This window comes from Syngnathus floridae, chromosome 6, assembly GCF_059516105.1.
Source record: "Syngnathus floridae isolate MCC-2025c chromosome 6, RoL_Sflo_1.0, whole genome shotgun sequence".
NCBI lineage: Eukaryota > Metazoa > Chordata > Actinopteri > Syngnathiformes > Syngnathidae > Syngnathus > Syngnathus floridae.
In genome coordinates, this window is record NC_142418.1 from 8,663,749 (window position 1) to 8,683,068 (window position 19,320).

Below are 19,320 nucleotides of genomic sequence, written 5' to 3' on the forward strand. Positions count from 1 at the left end.
TTTCCGCACTGTAAGTCGCAGTGTTTTTTCATGGTTTGGGACTTGTACTCTGGAGCGATTTATGTGTGAAATTATTAACCCATTATTATATCATTTCACTGGTTATTTTCACACTAAACCGCAAGAGGGCGCTCTAGGCCTGTGTCGATAATTGTGTTGATGAGTCTGACGTAAGCGACGTAGAAGAGGAAGCGCCGCCTCTTCTACTTGTGGTGTTAGCGGAGTTGTTTAAAAGTGACACAGAGGATGAAGATTTAATGATTTGGAATGACGCGGGTGGTTTAGTAAACTTGTTAGCATGTTATTTATGCTACAGTTATCAGAATAACTCTTAATATGTTATGTTAACATACCAGGCACGTTCTCAGTTCGTTGTTAATGTGTCATGTAACGTTAGCATACTGTACAATTATTCAATCTGTTGTTGCCTCTATTCTATTTTTATTTTAAATTGCCTTTCAAGATGACATGTCTGTTCTTGGTGTTGGATTTTATGAATTTTATTTTATAATTTTATTTACAAATAAATTTCCCCCAAAATTGTGACTTATACTCCAGTGCGACTTATATATGTCTTATTTTTCTTTATTATGCATTTTATGGCTGGTGCGACTAGTACTCTGGAGTGACTTATAGTCCGGAAAATATGATACTTAAGTAAATGTTAAAAAACTATCGTATAAAATAGAGTTCCTAGTGTCAACCAACATATGAAAACGTTTTTTTCCTTCACTGTGACATGCGATTATTATACAGCAAAATACCATAACATCCTGACTGTTCACCCCTCCAAGATGTGGGTAGCTGTACTGTGAGGATGCGGATCAAACACATGAGCCTGGGGCTGATTAGATCCAATTCCATTTTGTTACCAAGGCCTGCACTTATTTTCTGACATCTACCATACGGAGCCCTTACAGAGGCCTCCTCGTCTCATTCAAAAGATGAGGAATGGAATGGGCTGACTCAAGAGCATCTGACTTCCATTGCCGGGTGCAGCTTGTGTGTTCCATTTGGCCTCTAGTATTCAGAGATGCACAGCACTGTTACCAGAAGCCCACTCCACTCTCAAACACACATGATGATGTCATTGAGGTTCAATCATTACAGCTTGGAGATGATTCTGTGTTGCGCTGGTTGAGTTGCCATGCTTCTCGCTTATGGCGCACAAAGAATCTAATTGCAGAAAGTAAGATCTACAAGTGTTAATATCTTAACTGTGATGAACTGTAAGTTTCCCTTATCATTTTACATCAACTCTCTCAACATCAAAAAGAAGGCTCAGGACCAAATGATTCAGAGATGTAAAATCAAAACTTGAATAATGTTTTTTCTTGAAGTCTCTACTTTAGTCTTTCGATTGTAACTCAGAATAACCTTTGTCCTCATACAGTATTTAGTGAGACTTTTGTTTTCTAAAAAAGCGGGCTCCGAGATCCAAAACAATGATTAAAAGATTTACAAATTCTTTCACTTTCATTTTACGCGGATATAATGGCTGTTAGAGATTAAGCATGTCAATATATCCACGTATATTTAGTCACTTATTATATTTTATCGCAGTGTACAATAAGAATTTCTAACCCAATGTGTTTGACTGTCTGTTCTTCCCACCGTTTATTGCAAATTTGAAAGGAGCAAGTGGGTGATGCAATTGCTGTTAAAGGTCAAGTGCTTCAATATATTCACGTATATTTAGTCACCTATTCTATCTTATCACAGTGTACAATAAGATTTTCTAACCCAATGTGTTTGGTTGTGTGTACTTCCCACCGTTTATTGCAAATTTGAAAGGAGCAAGTGGGTGTTCGGATAAGGTGAAGGGCACTTAAGGAGCCCAGGTAATGCGACCCAAATGGGCCATCTGCTGTACCCACAACCAACAACAGAAGCTAATAAGCATCAGATCCAACCAATGTCAGTCGAGATAAAGACGACGCAATAAAATGAAACAATCTGCTGCTTTGACACCATGAGCTGGCGAGCTCGTCATTTCACTGCTGGGCCAGGGGCAGGAATGTGCTCTTTGAACCAGCTTTATTTAACAGCGGAGCAGCATGCGCACAGCACGCCCCGAGTCTCAGAGTTGGCAGAGGGACTGTTTGCTCCTAGCGTGGGCACATCAGACGTAAAGGGGTGGGGGGGTGGCACCAGGTCAGGGAGCTGGCATTCTCACCCCTGGCACAAGTTGCTCCCCTTGGGGGCGTAGGAGCTGACACTGGGATCATGGGGAGCACCAGACAGACAGGGGCCTATCAAACAGCTTGTGACCATAACCAACAGTGGCAGAGAACAATGAACGCAATTATTTACAAGAACACAGTCCAAGTCTCTTTAAGGCTCTCCCTATTACGCATGTTTACTCTCGCTCTCCTTTTGGAGAGCAGCAAGGAGGGGCTGTGACCCTGTCTGTACAGTTCTCAGCGGGATTTTTCATGGTGCCCAGGGCTACCCTGCTATTCATGCTCCATTGCCATCAGTGTCCAGCTGCAGCCTTTTTCCTACCAGGCGCACATTTTGACAAAGGTCAAGGGAGACAAATCAAACCATATCGAACGGGTCGGATGTATGAAACAGAAGGAACATGAATGTGATTTTCCATCAAGAAATGTTGCCGGTTCAAACAATAATATTGGGGAATAATCACTTTTATTCATTCATTACACAAAAGAAATCAATTTCCTATTGATTCGCAAAAAGGCAAAAAATCTACCCACACCGGCACATTTACAGTATGTACGCTCTAGCATTTAAAAATCCAAATATTATGGGTGATATATGTATGTATGCACAGTGCAACTTTTAGGTCGAAGCATAGTAATTAATAATTTTGACCTTTGAAGTAAACATTGATGACATGATAAAATGATTCCCTCTAAAACTGGCTATTTTCCAGGAGGTTTAAATAATGGGGTGTAGAGTTTGTCGACTGATGCAGTGTTTCAAAAATATATCAAAGATAAATCCTTACATTTGTACCTGAAGGTATACTGGCATATTTTCTCAGGAAGTCTGTCAGGTTTTGATGAACTAATCAATATTGTTTCGCATTTTTGCACAACAAATTGGCCATGTCTCCCTCACAGTTCAGAGGCTCGGTGTAGATCGTGGATGGATTATTTACATTTTTAAATATTGTAAATATGTCATATTATAATTATTGTATAATTATTATATTACATTATAATGTATTATTATTATATTCAATATTGTAAATATGGTATCTATCTGCCGTCCTTGTCTGCACACCTGATTAAGGTTTGATGGTAGGTTTGATTCTGGAACTGATTATTTGTATTGCTACTCTTTTTATTGTTCTAAAATCGGACCAAAACTAAGGTTGACCAGGACCATGTGTGTGAGCCTAGAGCTTCCACTGTACTGTCTTTCACATGTGTTCATGCAGGAACTCAATTGAAATAGTCATAGTGACTTTAATTATTCTTTTTCCGCAAAGCTTGCTGCCACTTCCGTGGTTTCCAGATGACAGTGGAATGTGGCAGAGGGTCGTTCTATAAACAACAAACAACAGTTATCTTGTTTGCCACCGTCTGTGTCAAGTGGCACACAAAGCCAAGCCTAGCATCTGAGAGGCGTCTGCTCTTCTTTCTGCATTTAGCCTTGTCCCTTTCAATGGTTTATAAAAGTGTGGATGTGTGTGCACGCCCTCGGGTGTGGGTCTGTATTCACAGCACAGCACAGTGCTTCTCTGTATTGTATGCTTCGGCTGGCGAGAAGAAAAAAGGCAGAAACAAGAGTGCGGGGGCAAATGAGGAAGAGCTGCCAGCTCACTCGAGAACTGTGGGGAGTACCCCAAACCCCAGCTGCCCAGGACTGGCTGACAGTTTCAGGCCAGTGCCAACCATCCTCGGGCTTCAAGGAGTTGGGCCAGACAAAGTGGTAGGAGAGGGATGTAAAAATTTGAAATAAACATATATCAGTTTATATACCTACTATATAAAATGCTACTTGATGCATACCATGATGATGTGAATACTGTTCAATATAGGAAACACAGCACATGTATTTTCCTGATACAAACCAAGTATCAGTGTTCATATTTTAAGAAGCACTGGAATATAAACCAGTGTACTTTCTGAATAGCAACAAAATGTGTATGCACCATTGGTGGACTGAATGACTTTCTTTGTGGGGGTTGGCAACATAGAAGAAAACAATGTTTATCTGCAACTCTTCATTACATTATTTGTGTAGGAATCAAAGAAGCAAGTTAATTTCGCAGATAATTGCACTTTTAGTTGCATCAGTAGCTGAGATAAGCCAGAGTTACAAACCATTAACTGGTGGTGCTTATTCTGGCAAACACCAACCATGCGTTAGAAATAAACAATGTGCCGCAAGCTCTACCTCCGCGATACAATCGCAGCAAGCAAGCAATATACACTTTGAAATTGTGGATTTCTTTTGGTAAGATTGATTTGCTCTTAAAATCTAAGATCAGATACATATCAATGTACAAATTCTCACGCTCTGATAAAATTCAGGCAGGACAAATACGGTACAATAGTCAATAGGAGAATGTACAAGGCAACTACTGTAAACAGTAATAATTGCCTGTGGAAATCCCCACTGGGGTGTGGACACCATTGTCTGAGAACTGACCTAGGAATTAGTCTGGGGGTACAAAACCAGGGCACCTGGCATACAACTAACTATTTTAATTAGTTCATTGGAAGGCCACTCCTCTATAGTACATCCCTCCCATTTTTAAGGTCTGCATTTTCCTGTCTGACTTGTCCGACAGACCGAACAGATGTGCACATGATGGCACAAAAGCTTGGTGCAGTGTTAACTTCATCATGGGTTCACAACTGGGGACATGCAACAAGAAGTGAATCCCACAGTGAGAGGACATTATTTACGTTGGGAGTTTAGAGATGGAAGCCGTTGGGTATGGTGTGGAGTCCAATGGAATCGCTCGTATATGATACAGTATCTACTTTATTTCCCCAAATGGAATGCAAAGATTGGACAAGGTTGTATAAACTTGCTGTTGAATAAATTGAGATGAGTGACCACAATCGTATCAAACACTTTTGGGATGAAGTTGCGCATAGATCCAAAGGCACAATGTCCAAGAGGGGCCAAACAGCCAACATCCATCTTTTCCTTTGTTTCACCCAAATGCCTATTGTACCATTACCACCCACCTGAAACATGCTAATGACATCAGGTCTCCATCAACGGAGGACATTGTAGATTGAAAAAATCTGGGGGCCAATGTAAAGCCTCCGAACTCAAAATCTAAACGATTGCAATAATTATTGTAAGATGTGACTTACATTTTAAGTATGCTCAGATGCAAGATCACTTATTTGCTGGTCCATTCGGCTTCGTTTATGAGATCTTTCATGTGTAGCAGATGACGGCTTTCCAAGAATGAAACAGACTTTCTGATGCATGTTATTTCCATTGTGTGATGCCTTCTAAGTGGTTTGTGTCAACATTGGTGCTGGGTAGCCATCTGTAATCAAGCATAAAAAAACATCGTAAGAACGGGAGCTATTTAAGCTTCTCTTCTCCACACAGTATTGTGGACACCTGATGTCTAGTGAATGAGTGTTCCCCGTGCCAAAACCACCCGGTGTAGCCCACCCTGTCATTGGCAGTAAAACAGCCAAGCCGACAATTATCATCTACCTCACTGCCCTTGCTAACAAGCTGACAGGATGGGCAGCATCTGTCTGGCTGATTAACACAATTTCTGTAGCCCCCCCCCCCCCCAAAAAAAGCACACTTATTGATGTAATTTGTATTAATCCCTTGAGTTTATCTCAGAAATTGCAGTGTAGACAAAATCTCAATACATAAATCACCATCAAAAAAATAAGAATTGTAACTGGATTAAACAATTTTTGTGAGTATTTTTTTAATGATAGAAACACTTAAAGTACAATTGAAGTGCCTTCAAGGTTGTGATACAAACGCAAAATATCATGATAAAAGCCAGTGGAACAAAAATCACATACATTTAAGTTAATGAATGTCTTTATTGATATACTATTTCATAAAGGAGTATTATTTCTACTTTCAACCACAATATTGAATTTGAATAAGACCGGATGTTCTTGGAAACTGTCTCAAATACATTTTTGTAAGTGGCGTACAAATACCATTGTCACCTCCCCATTGTTTTTAAGAGGTCATTGCACAGGATAAGGCAACAACAGAGACTTAGTATAACAATATAGAACAATAAAGAGCTGATCATAGCTCAGCCTCTTGGACCTTATCTGACAGAAAACCTCCATAAAACTTGAGTCTGAGAATTTATTTTAGAGAATTATGACTGGAATTGAACAATGAAAGAAGGACATTTTAAGAAATATTATGGTCCGAAGATGTTGCAAACTAGTGATTTGACGTGGTGTGGCGATGCGGACCACTACGTATCACAATCCATACCGTGTTTTGGTCTTCAGATCTGTTATTAAAAGACATAATATGCTGTTTTCCACTGGGATATCTCAGTGGCAGTTGACACTGACAAATTATGAGTAATTCAGGAAATGGCCCACACTCTTGACAGCTAAAGTGGAAGTGCTACATGCAAGTGATGAGTGTTTATGAGTTAAAAATACATTTCACATCTGCACATTTTACGTAACTACAGTACAATCTGAGTGCATTTGACATATTTTTCAAGCACATTTTAATTAGTCCATTTCGAGGTTTGAGACTGTGGCATGAAGTGGGTAATCCAGTCCTGACCTATATTCATCTTGGTGAGAAGTAGAAAGAGGGATGTTCAAAGGCAATGTGTCTGCTAAATATGATATATGCATAGATTTCAAGGAAATGAAAATGAGGCCAGGCCAATGAGAGTGGCAAGATGGCTTTGGTGGCCACTTAAATAGCCAACCATCCATCTGTGTTTATAAGCACGTTGAATTTGGTCACACAAAATTATGTTTGGGAATAGATTATGGTTTGCATTCAAATAAGCACTCTGATTATGGTTCACATCAATATAGAGTATTTGGGGGCGAATTGACTAAGGGATTACACTTGTAATTCATTTGAGTGCGAAAAAAAATCTATTGGACAATGCGTTGACGTTGCCTAAAGATCTATTCATTGATTATGACTGAAGCCTCAAAGGCTGGATTTAGTTATTTCAAGGTTGAAGTGACCCAATCCAGATTTTGTCCTCTGTGACAGTTCAGATTCATTTCATGGCAAACATATTTGGTAGCCTCTGATCGGATTCATGCCTTGTGAACAAATAATGCATCTGGTACATCTAATCACGTTCCTATTTAATGTGGATTGGGAAACTGATGTCAATAGTAGGAAAAAAAAAAACAGTCAATGCAGCAATCAGTTATAGTCATGTGGGATGGGACTCTCTCAACCTAAATCCCCCACCCCACAACACTCATAACAATAAACAGTGGTGCATGGACGACGGATGAATGAAAGCCCCTCAGACTTAAATAGGTGTTTGGAATTTCATAAAAATTTAAATGATGTCACTCATATCTTCTTTAATTATGTTCTAATGTATCTGTGAATAAATCAAGTTATTCAATAAACAAATTAAACTCACACAAATCAGCAGGCAAACTGTACTTCTATGTCATGAAGCCCTTGATAACCCCTCTAACGGCCATCAATACGGCTGAAACATCAAAGCTTGGAAGGGTGCCGCATCCCCAAAGTCAAAATGTCTCAGCTTGGATGAGATCCTAGTTGTTCTTAACATCCTTGCCAATGAGATAGTCAGGCTCCTTCAGACAAACGAACTTCTTCCTGGCTGGGATCTGCTTGCTTGTTCTCACAAGATCCAACACATTCATAACCACTCTTGCCTGTCAAACAAGAAGATCAAGGCCAGGACATTTTAAACGAGCTAATTCTGAAGGTGTTGCCAAATTCTTTTTTTTTGGGATTGTTGAAATGAAAAGCAAAATGTATGTTGTTACAAATTATTAACAATTATTAATTTAAATATAGTATGCCGTTTTATTGACTAATGATGAGTCCAGGTGTACTTCACCGCTCACCCAAAGTGAACTGGGATAATTTATAATTGCTTGTATTAATTTTAATCAAATCAACAAACTTTTTCTTTTTTCACAATTGTATTGTTTGTTAACAACTTTGCCATTTCTTGGCCATAAGTAATCAGTAAAAATGAGATATGCTAAGAAACAGCAATAATGGTTTTACTTCTGGGCCAGTGACTGGTGGTGAGTGTATAGAGATGCATTTTGAAAAACAGACTGTTAAAGAAAAGTGGAGATTGTTGCGTAAAATACTGCAGTGTTTATCAAAAAAAAAAAAAAAAAGCATCATAGGTGAAAGTGTGCATATTTATTGTAGTAATTTATTGCATCCCAAATGTTACAGTACTGATAATGATGATGATCTTGCTTTTCCCTGATAACTGGCCAGCCAGATTTCCGTCACCCCAAAAATATTGGCTTGACATCCCATATAAACATATATGGAAAGGTTGGCTCTCAATAAATGCTCCAGTACAGTGTAGAGGCATTGAAGTGCTTGTGTGCTAAAATAAAGGTTGCAAAAGTCACGGGAAACACATTTGTGATTGAGAATTATTTCAGGAAAAATTGATGCCAGTATTTTGCACTTAGTGACTAAAATACCATCAGATTTTTTTCATTCTCCCTTTACTTCAACCTCTTTAACACAGACGCATAATATGTCACTCTCGTCTCTCCTTTTCTTCTGCTTGATGACCCCCAGCATCATCGTGAATATTCATAACTTATCTCTGATGAGCATGCTAAATGGGTGTCAAGATGATTTGGCCACATGACAGAACTGGGTTGTCTTTGATAAGCGCCGACTTGAGCCTAAAAAATAGGACAGGACGGACGGCGAGAAAAGAGACGTTGACCTCACAGGGTTTGTGGGGTACATATTTGAACCAATCAGATCACTGGAGGAAAACCGTTGGAGGTAGGACGGGGCAGCAATGGAGAGGTCAGTAGGGGGGCAGACCCCTGCGGTGGTCCCAGGGGTGAAAGTCATTGTCACAAGGCTTTAATGGGTCGCAAAATTCCTAAACTGACCAAAACCTGTGAACGATTGAGAAACGAAAGACATTTGTGATTCAAATAGGATCTCTGGGGGTTCCACCATGAGGTATGCAGTTGGGGAAACAAACACTCTTCCATAGCCTCAAGGACAAGCTAAGGAGGTCCTCCAGTCTCCTGCACATATTTTCCCCACAACACATCTTCATCATATTATATCACAAAACATTGGTATTTTCCTGACTGTGCTTTGAACAAAGACAAAAAGATAAATGGCATCTGGTCTTGTCTTTAAACATCAATTAGAGACAAACAAACATTAAAAGGTAACATTTTATGAAGTTCACCCAGCATGCCATTGCATTAGGTAATAATTTGCTATTTAGTCATCATTCCATGAGAAGCCATGCCCAAGCTTGACAATAGCAATAATTCAAACCAGTTATTCCTTTGGAGTTTTCTGGCTGGCATGTTAATAAACAAAAGCGAAAATCTTCATGCAAAACTGACTTTTTATTCGTAAGTTGCATCTTGCAATGGAGAGATTCCAGCTCGCTTGAAATCACTGCACATTTATACACTACAGGTATGGTTTCCTCTGCCAAGTCATTTGGCCTCACTGTCCTGTCACACATATACTAGTACCAAGCACGAGAACAGAGACCACCAACTGGACATCCTCTCCTAAATCTGCTGTTGGTGTTTACCAGGCACGTATAAAACATGTGCATGGACACTCATACTTGACAAAAACCTCAGAGGAAATCCCAAACCTGCTGGCTAGCTAATCTTCACTAAATCTGCCCCCCCATTGGCTTTATCTGCCTTTGTTATCAGTGCCGGTTCTGGAGAATGGTAGGGGGTCACGAGGGTAAGACTTCTTTTCCAGCATTTGCTTGCATAGAGGGGGGCAGGAGAGGAGAGTTTGTCCAGGCAAGGGGCCTCCCCTTGCTCAACTCTTCAACCCACCACACTGCAGCCCCCAACTCTGATAATTTTGGAAGTCTTTTTTTTCTTTATCCTGTCTTTTCTTCCAATTCCCCTCCTCTATAACACAAATAAATGTGTGATGGATGAATGAGCAGAGAGAGGCAACACCTCCCCCATCAATCTAGAGCCACTGAGCTTTGGGGAGGAGGTGGGAGCAAGTCCCTTCCTAGGCCTCCGCAAGACTCAACAGCGTGCCCCCCATGTCTCACACACAGCTACTGAATCCACACTGACAGAACCCGATTATCAGCACCACATTGTTTGATTCCAGCAACTTACGGTGCATGTTACTGCACACACAGTATACTGAAACCTGTCTGACATGTCAGACAAGATCTTGGAACTCAGTACATAACCTAGTCCATGTATTAAAGACGCTAACCCAAATGCCAACATAATTATTCATAAGGAAAACAATACAAATCATAGAATAAGTGAGTTAAATAGGATTGGGAAAGCAATTGTAAAGTTTTGTGTCTGCTAAACAGAGACATCTGCAATACAGTCATTCTCTCTCTCTCTCTCTTGCTCTCAGACCAATATGGACCAACCAGGAGTGAATTCCAGCATGATATCGTCACAGGGAGCAAAGGGAAGGCAGGGAAGTGGTTTTCAAAGAAAAAAAGCAAATCCTGGTATAAATGTCTGCATAGGTCGGTGGTGTTCTCAATATTCTCTCAACATTACTGTGTCTTGCTGCCAAGGCACAAAGAAATCAGTTGCGGCCAAACATGTTTACTGTAAATACAGTTGTATTCGCAGCGGACGGCAGATTTGGAGCTGTACTATACATATAAATTCAGAATTAGTCGACCCCTGCAGAATTGCTGTTTGGAGGAAGGTTTTTCAAATTCCAATATTGCCAATATTTTTCTTTTTTTCTTTTTCTGTGATTTGTTCTCTTCATTATCCCCACAATACTAGTAGAAAAGATATAGTGAATGTTAGAATTTGATTTTTCGCAAAGCATTTCAATGGGCTTCAATTACCGTATTTTCCGCACTATAAGGCGAACTTAAAAGCCTTAAACTTTCTCAAAAACCAACGATGCATCTTTTAATTACGTGTGCCTTTTGTGTGGACTGAGTTCCAAAATCTATAAATGTTGTCGTGTGGCTGCCGACACACTATGTATTACGCAAAATACGTAAAATGACAGTGATGAACCTATCAGAGGACATTACGTTTTATGTAAAATACACACGAAGATTTGAAGATTGAAGATTTTCCATTCTCGTGTGCTTGTGGCCCTGCACTCTCCTATGGGCTTCCTCTCAGCACTATGTGGTATTTGTCCCCAGCTAAAATTCAGAGAGCTAAGCACGAGCTGCAAACTTTCCCAAGGAAACCATCCAGCAGCATGCTACTGTTTGACCTCCCTTGTTGCAGAACAGCCTTGATCTCAGCCTTCTCCTGTTCTCCCACTCTACTTCCTCCAATGAGTGGGTGAACAGACCATTGTTTCCATTAAGAATTGACTCCTAATAAAACAATCTGTAATGGTAAATTTTCATGGTCACGTTTAGAGTTTGAATCTTCCTTCTTGCATATTCAGATTTTATTGATTTTGTTTCAGAAGCTGATTTTTTTTTCTGGTTTTACCACTCCATGCGGGAGTTTGCCTTTTGTAGTTCATCAAAAGAAAAATGTTGACATTTCCTTTCTTTTATTTGGCTGACCAACGCTTCCTTAAAAGCAGTTAATTTTAGTGTATAACATCACTACAGCAAACAATAAGGTGATTGTCCACCGGGTCCAATGGGATTAACACCTGACATCATCTCGCCTTGTTTCTATAAATAGGAAATCTTAAAGCAGATGCAATTATTGAGAGAAGAGCGGTCCTGTTGGTGAGTGACTCAAGCGCGCAGATCCACACACCCACATACTGTTTTTCACTGTTTTGGGAAATGTAGTTTCGGCGAACGTGAACGCGCTGTCGCTACGTGGTCACATTGTGTTAATGAAAAGCAGCAGCATGTGGAGCTAAGTACATAATTTATTTCCTGGCAATATTTAACACTAAGTTTCATGAGGTTATCCACAAGTCATTCATTTCTGAAACTTATTTGTCTTGTTTATTATTAGACCATCAAAATCATAGGATCAGACATCAGACCTAAGATTTTTTTTTTTTTTTTTTTTTTAAACTCCTCCACAAGTCATATGATCAACTGGAGGCTTTCATCTGACTGGGTGTAGAAGTGGTATGTACAGGCTTCCAAAAACTTATTTTTTTTAACTGAAATGGACTGCAACATTGGTAAAGGTTGCGTATAGCTTCAAGGTTCATAGAAGGAACAGTGGCCAATGTTAATCATAAAAGAAAGTATACCTATACACAAAATAAAACAAAATTATGTTACAGTATAAATATGTTACATAATATAATTAATCATGCCCAATAATTTGAAATACCGTAATTTCTGGACTATAAGCCACTACTTTTTACTCAAGTTTTGAACCCTGCGGCTTGTCTGTCCGATGCTGTGTAGCTATGGATTTTTCGTGATTTTTGTGATGACTTGATCACTTATACACTCGTAAAAAGGCTGTGGACCGCTGTTGTGCTGCACCACTTTGCTGGGCGGAGGGATATGTGACATGGTCACTGGGGAGAAGAGTGGTGTGTTGATCGCATGTCCATCCGCCAGGTAAATAGTGCCGTATAATTGACACAAAGAGACAGAATGAGATCAAGACGGACATTACAGAAGAAAGGAAGCTTTTATACACAGACCCTCGTTATGGGGGACAAAAGAAATGCATATGATGCCGCTTTTAAGTTAAAGGTAGTTGATTTGGCTCTTAAAGTAGGAACTACAGTTGAGTTGCCTGCAGTGAAATGGATGTTAGGCATGAGTTTTTCTTAAATTTTATACAGGTGACACCATTTTGACAAGCGGTTACTCATCATCATTGTATAATTATTTCAGAAATACTACTCCCGTGTGATTATATGGAACGCATGAAAAAGTGAGTGGAATCTGCACAGCCTGCCCCTGCTGCTGGCATTTGGCTGCCACTAACCCGCGGTGCAGCCACCGGGCCACAGCAGCAATCAATCGTGTCATATTTTCATGATGCACATTTGCAAATTGAAAATTATCATGTTGAGATTTTACGGCATCTTCATTATTTCCAAGGAGGCAATTTGTTTATTTTATCTCTCGCATACTTGCAAAATCACTCAAGACTGTGAACTGAGTTATTTTACACTTTTGTTGTAGTGGAGATAAAAATGTTTTAGTTTTTCTATGTTCATCTTTTCCATCGTTTCCCTTTTTAAAATGTAATATGTTAATAAAATGTTGAACTAATTGTAATACTAACTGGTCTCTTTAGTTTTCAGTCCAAATGCTTTAAAATGAGCAGTTCAAAAGAAATACCTAAAAACTGTGGTCAAAATTGAGACGTGAACTAATGAGAAAAAAATAATTGTGCTTAAATTTCATTTTGCCATAATGCTCAAGCCTAGTGATGATGTCAAAAACATGGGTTGGGATTGGAATGGAAGCAGTGCGTGAGAAGCACGTTCATGGCTGTGAAAATACAGGATTATGTGGCAACTAGATGGATTGGCGGCACTTCTCTGCCGCTCTCTCTGAAGTGCAGTCAAATGTCGACCTACTGAGGACTGCATTATGATACCAGGGGAAAACACATCCTCTCTGTGACCGCTTCATCTCTTTGTGGACTCTCTGGTTTCTCTTTCTATGGTGCAGTGTCTAACTGGGAATGCACCTTGCTCATCCCTCGAGGACGGCCAGGAATCCACGTCTGCTCGTCACCAAAAATGTCCCACTCACTTACCCTGATACCCATTGAGACTCTGGGAACTCATGGGAACTTTCATTTCCATCTTTGGTGCATTTCCTCTCAGTAACAACTACCACATCAAAGTTGTTAACTTTGACCAATAAAATACAAATCCCTCCGCCAGAGCGGATTCTGGGAAAATAGTGAGTGGGTCATGTGCAATTAATGGGACAGTGATATCTTGATTGAGGGAGTTTACATTCTGTGACCAATCTCATAGCTTATTTTATCCATATATAATATCAATTATAAATTCAAATATTTCTTCTAACTGGGACAATTTTCATTTACTGTAAAACCATGAATTGAAATGACTTGTAAATACAAAACACAGGAAATGAGCTTATCATAATTATCAATTCAAAACCGGTAATACATACTTGGCACACTTGCAGCCAACAACAATTGGTTACATTGCCTAAAGGACTTTCCCAGATAAAAGTGCTTACCGTATCAATACTGTCCCAAGCTCCCTCCCTTGCCTGCAGTGCTATGGTATCATTTCTGGCCTCTTTGTGCACAGGGGGATTTCCAGCCACTGAAACGGTGAGCTGGTTGGGAATGGGCGATTGACCCCTGGGCAGCCTTTTTATTTTTTTATAATATGGGAACCTAGTAGTAAACATCACAGAGTCACACTTTGTTGCACATTTTGGAGAGTAGAGTAACATAGTGACATAATGACACAGAAATGAAATGAAACCAGGGTAAATCTCCTTCAGAGCCTTGCAGTGAGAAACAGAGAGGAATTGAGGCAACGTTCGAACATTGTTTGTACATAGATTTGGATTCGGTTTGATCTTTGAAAAGTGTAGCAAGTTCTCAAAAGCCATTAGGTTTCCTTCATTTGCTTCTTTGTCTATTGATTTGAAAACTGTATGACTTAAGGGAGATTCTGATTCATAGGTTCTGCTGTATAGAACAGATCCAATGCAATATCTCAAGAACCAAAGTGTATGAGGGTTACAATACTCAAGACAAGCTTACAGGTCATATATAGGACCAAACATTGTGCTCCTCTTTTACAAGAGAAAAACTAATCAAGTGTCTCCATGACTAAATCACACAAAAGACATGTTGGTCCATTGGTCATTAACGAGCGCACAGAAGGTTAATCAGATCTACTCGGCAAATGCAGAAACCCCCCAGCTGCACAGAAACCATTCTTCTCCTAACAGACTTGTAACTGCAAAGAGACAGACGGACAGATGCAGCTTACAAAACAAGTCGTGAAGAGGAATTCCCGCCATTTGGCATATACAGTACAACAGATGAATAGCTTTTGTTGAGGGGTTTCACCGGGCCTGGTTGACAGAGGGCTAAAGTCAGTGCGCCCCGGCCCAGCAGACAGACGAGACAAAGACAGACCAGTGTATTTCACCCACAGTTTTTCTCTAGGGGCCTTTTCACCGCTAATCCACTGGGCTTGAGAGAAGCAGCAGGACAGGTCAGTAATACTGCTCTACCTCTGAGGAGGCCTTTGACTTTGGCAGCATTATGACGCCAGATAAAGGAGCTAGACGCTGCCTTCTGTGTCGCTCAAATCACTCTTGTCGAGTTGAGCCTGATCCCTGACATTGTGCTGGTGGAAGCAAGGCTGGCAGGTCAGTGGCTCAGTTTGATGGCCAGGTAAGCTTCTGGAGAGCCCAGTGCTACCAAAGTCCTCCCTTGCTGGACATTCATACTACAGACTGGCTGTCATGAGATCAAAAACAAACATCCCAAACTTCCATAACCTACTCCCCTCACTGTTTTCATTTCTGTCTTTGTCTCCCACTCTTTCCCAGCTCCAGACCATACTTCTGGATGCCCAATATTATCCCAACCCACTTTTTTTTCCAAATGTGGCTGATGTTTGTGAATCAAAAGCACTCTAAATATGTCACATTCCACATAGTGCCTATCTCTGTAGTGCTAGGACTTTCTCACACAACTTAAACCCTATTTTCTTTGAATGAGAGTGCTCTATTGTTGTCGGAATTGTCCATCCAAACCCTAGCAACTTCCCCAAATCGGTATGCTGTAGGAATTTCTGGCTCCACTGCCAACTCTAGCTACCTGGTAAAGGGGATTAGGTCTGCTTTATACTTTGGTCAAGAATGCGGAATGGCTGAACTCCTGACCAAGTCAGACAGGCTTGACATTCAAAGCTTGTGTTGGAGAGTGATGCCTTCAAACTCTGGTGCCCATCACTCCACAGAAAATTTGACCACTCGATTGTAATACAGTACATGGGAAACAATAACTTAATACTATATAAAGCATACATGGGGAGATGCTTCTATGATAGTCAGGGACCAAATAAATTATGAGTGAAAACTCGCACTTTAATGAAAATAAAATATAATCCTCATTGCACCTTTCATTTTAGAACCTCCTCCATCAGAAATATTTTTAGCAATGTCGTTAGGCCCATCTACCACTCGTCTGTCCAAGTTGCTGAACGAAAATAAATGTTTTCATCATTTGCATGTCTGCATCGTGATCATACCACCAAGTAGCTAACACACAGCAGCTCTTGAATGAATGTCATCCCTGCACAATGTAGAGATTTTAGATAAGACTGATGCCCGGGACTTTTGGGAAAGTGGACACATTTTTCATACCCTCAAGACTACTCTAGTACCTCATATGACACCAGTGAAGAGAGGAACAGCTCTCAAATCAAAGGATATTCACATTAGAATGGCCCAATCAATGTCCAGACCTAAATCCCATTGAGCATCTGTGGCAAGATTTGAAAATTGCTCTTCAGAGATGTTCTCCATTCAATGTGGCTAATCTTTGACTTTCTTTTTCCAAATATAAATGACAAAAAAAATCAGTGTGGAAGTTGGTAGAGAAATATTTCCAAAGACTTGAAGCTGTAAACGTAGTACATGAAGTATTGCAGCAGGGGGGCTGACTACAAGTGAACACGACATTTTTCAGATTTTCTTTTGCCTAAAATTTTGAAAGCTATGTACTCTATCATATCTGTTCCACTTCATAATAATGTGCTACTTTGTAGGTTGATCATTTGAAATCTTGATGAAACAAACAATGAAGTTTGTGGTTGTAGGGTGGCAAAATGTGAAAGAAAAAAAAAAAATCAAGAGGTATGAATATTTTTTCAAGGCATAATACCACAGTACATCCTGTTAGAACAGGACAAAAACTTCCTTTCACAAAAAATATGATAAATGACTTATTATTCTAGTCCTGCCACGCAAACATTCTTACAAATTATGTAACAACAGGCAGTTATGAACTAGTATCTTAGTCGAATATACCTTTAGCTTGAACAAGGACAAGTGAGGCTCTTGCCTGGCACCTAATGCCTTCCTCCTGGCACCAGGGACCACTGAAAGATTCCTCAGGCCTGTGAAACCAGCCGGCTGTTCACAGGGTTCAAAGATTCAGCAAATTCCAGGGCAGCTCTCAGGGGAGAGTTACTTTGTGAGTGACCACAAAAATCCTAAAAAAAAAAAAAGCTCATATATTTGAAGATCATATTGTTACAGCTGCTAAAGATACAGTGATGCCTGAATGTCCTCTAAGATTGCTGTTCACTTAACTTAGCTATTCAACTTCATCTTCATCTTGTACATTCCAGGTCTAAAAGATCATAAAAATATGTGAATCAGGAATAAAAATTATGCATGTGGGTAAAAAATGTTGATCCCTTAAAAGGCGGCGATGTGGAGGCCTCCAAATTCGGAAAAGGGATGGAAATAACTTTTGATTGAAGGTTTGGTTGATGGCCGATAAAGGATGTGGGAGTGAGAAACTTCATGTGTGTGCGTGTGTATGTTGGGTGGTCATCGTCTAGTTTTGTAGAAGTCTGTCCAGATGGACTAAAGTCCACAATAGACTGAGTGGGAACATAACAGAAACCCTAGCATCAAAGGCAAGCGGGTTAACTCCAGAAACGTAGCACTTCCAAGTAGCACATGCACGGGTATCAAATAAACTTAACCCTGCTGTCAGACAGGCCGCCTGGAAGGAACTGACTTGAAGGTCATGACCTTGTGAGCACAAGTCAAATGTTGGCATCCACAGCGCACAGACAGTGTTGAAGTAATCCGCACTGTCCCCGCCTGGCATGCCAGATGGCTCAAAAATCGACTTTTGAGTTGATGGAACTCTCTAAAGACCCATGTTCCGTTCTGGCTAAATCATCAGAGGAGCAGACTGACACATAAGAAAGATGGCAAATGTCACATCAGGACCACACACCATTATAGAAGATTTTGCCATAATTCATTTTGTTCTATGAATGTAAAACCTTGAAAGATCAAAAGAGGAAAAAGTATGATGAATATCAATGCAAGCATATCTATTTAAATGTCTTATCTATATCTATGATCTGAAGTTGTTTCAGCACACAACTTAGGTCACAATGATACATCACTTCTTAGCTTGAATATACGTAACCATGGTAACCTAGATAACAAACATACTATATGTACCACACCACGGCATAGTTATCATCTCGCGCTCACGTGTAACGATATTTTCTGAAATCTTTTCTCGAGGCGTGACCATAATTATCATGAATCTGATTGCTCTTCATGCTGGTCCGTTTTTGCTGTGAGTGAAAATACTTTGTATTTAAGGGGGCGAGAAATTATTTTGAGGATAAATACTATTGAGGCTCATAACTGACAAGATGCGATTGATGGGTTTGTATCTTATTCAGTGATGTCAAATCCAGGTCCAAAAAGTAAAAACCTGCCACACTTTGGCTTCTAATCAACAATCAGGTAAACATGCTCCAGAGAGTGAGGTCCTTTACCTTTCGTTTGATGATTAGCACCTATGGCTAAATCCAAAATAGATCCCCCAAAAGAAAGAAAAATAATATAAATAGCACAACAATAACTACTAATAACGGGAAATATCGCCAATATTGACTAAAAGATTAGAAAACTTTTTTTTTGTCAACCACAAGCTATACGTTGTTTCCTTCATAAAAGTTACATATGAAGATATAGTTGGCATTTAAACTTGCACTATATCATAGAAAAAAAGTTTATTAAATGTGCTGATAAACATTCTAGAAGGATGAAGAAAAAAACAACAACAACAAGCAGTTGCTTCATATTCCTAGAAATCCTCGCAAACATGAATACCAAGAACAGGAAGTACACAAAGTCGTCATCGCGCCACTATGTTTCCATTGTACTGTTTGGTGACTTGTCAACGGATCTTGTGTGAACACTTACTAAGGAGCCTCACACTTGTGCATATTTCACTTACAATTACATGTACAGTTATTTGGCATAAGCCATTTTGCATTTAATAACTATATACAATACTCTATTCTTTACAATTATACAGATTTAAGCATGACAAAAAAAACCCCAACAAGAACGGTCATTAAGTTTTTGTTTTATGACCTCATAATTTAGTCTGATATAAATCCCAAAAAAACAACCTCAGTGAATTTTGTGCTTGAAGTTAGACATTCATTAAGTTAGGGACAAAATGCCTAACAAGCAAT

At 39.7% G+C, this 19,320-nt stretch overlaps 1 long non-coding RNA gene across 15 annotated transcripts in view; it reads right to left on the minus strand.

The window, feature by feature from the left end:
* The window catches only part of LOC148396396 (uncharacterized), a 97,537-nt gene that overhangs the window by 53,560 nt on the left and 24,657 nt on the right, over positions 1 to 19,320 (minus strand). For 14 of the 15 annotated variants that reach the window (XR_015859268.1, XR_015859273.1, XR_015859270.1 and 11 more), the window contains exon 2: positions 5,304 to 5,485. The exons of the other annotated variant lie outside the window; for it this stretch is intronic. This is a non-coding gene — a long non-coding RNA (uncharacterized LOC148396396). The remainder of the gene's footprint in view (positions 1 to 5,303; positions 5,486 to 19,320) is intronic. 15 annotated transcript variants of the gene reach the window in all.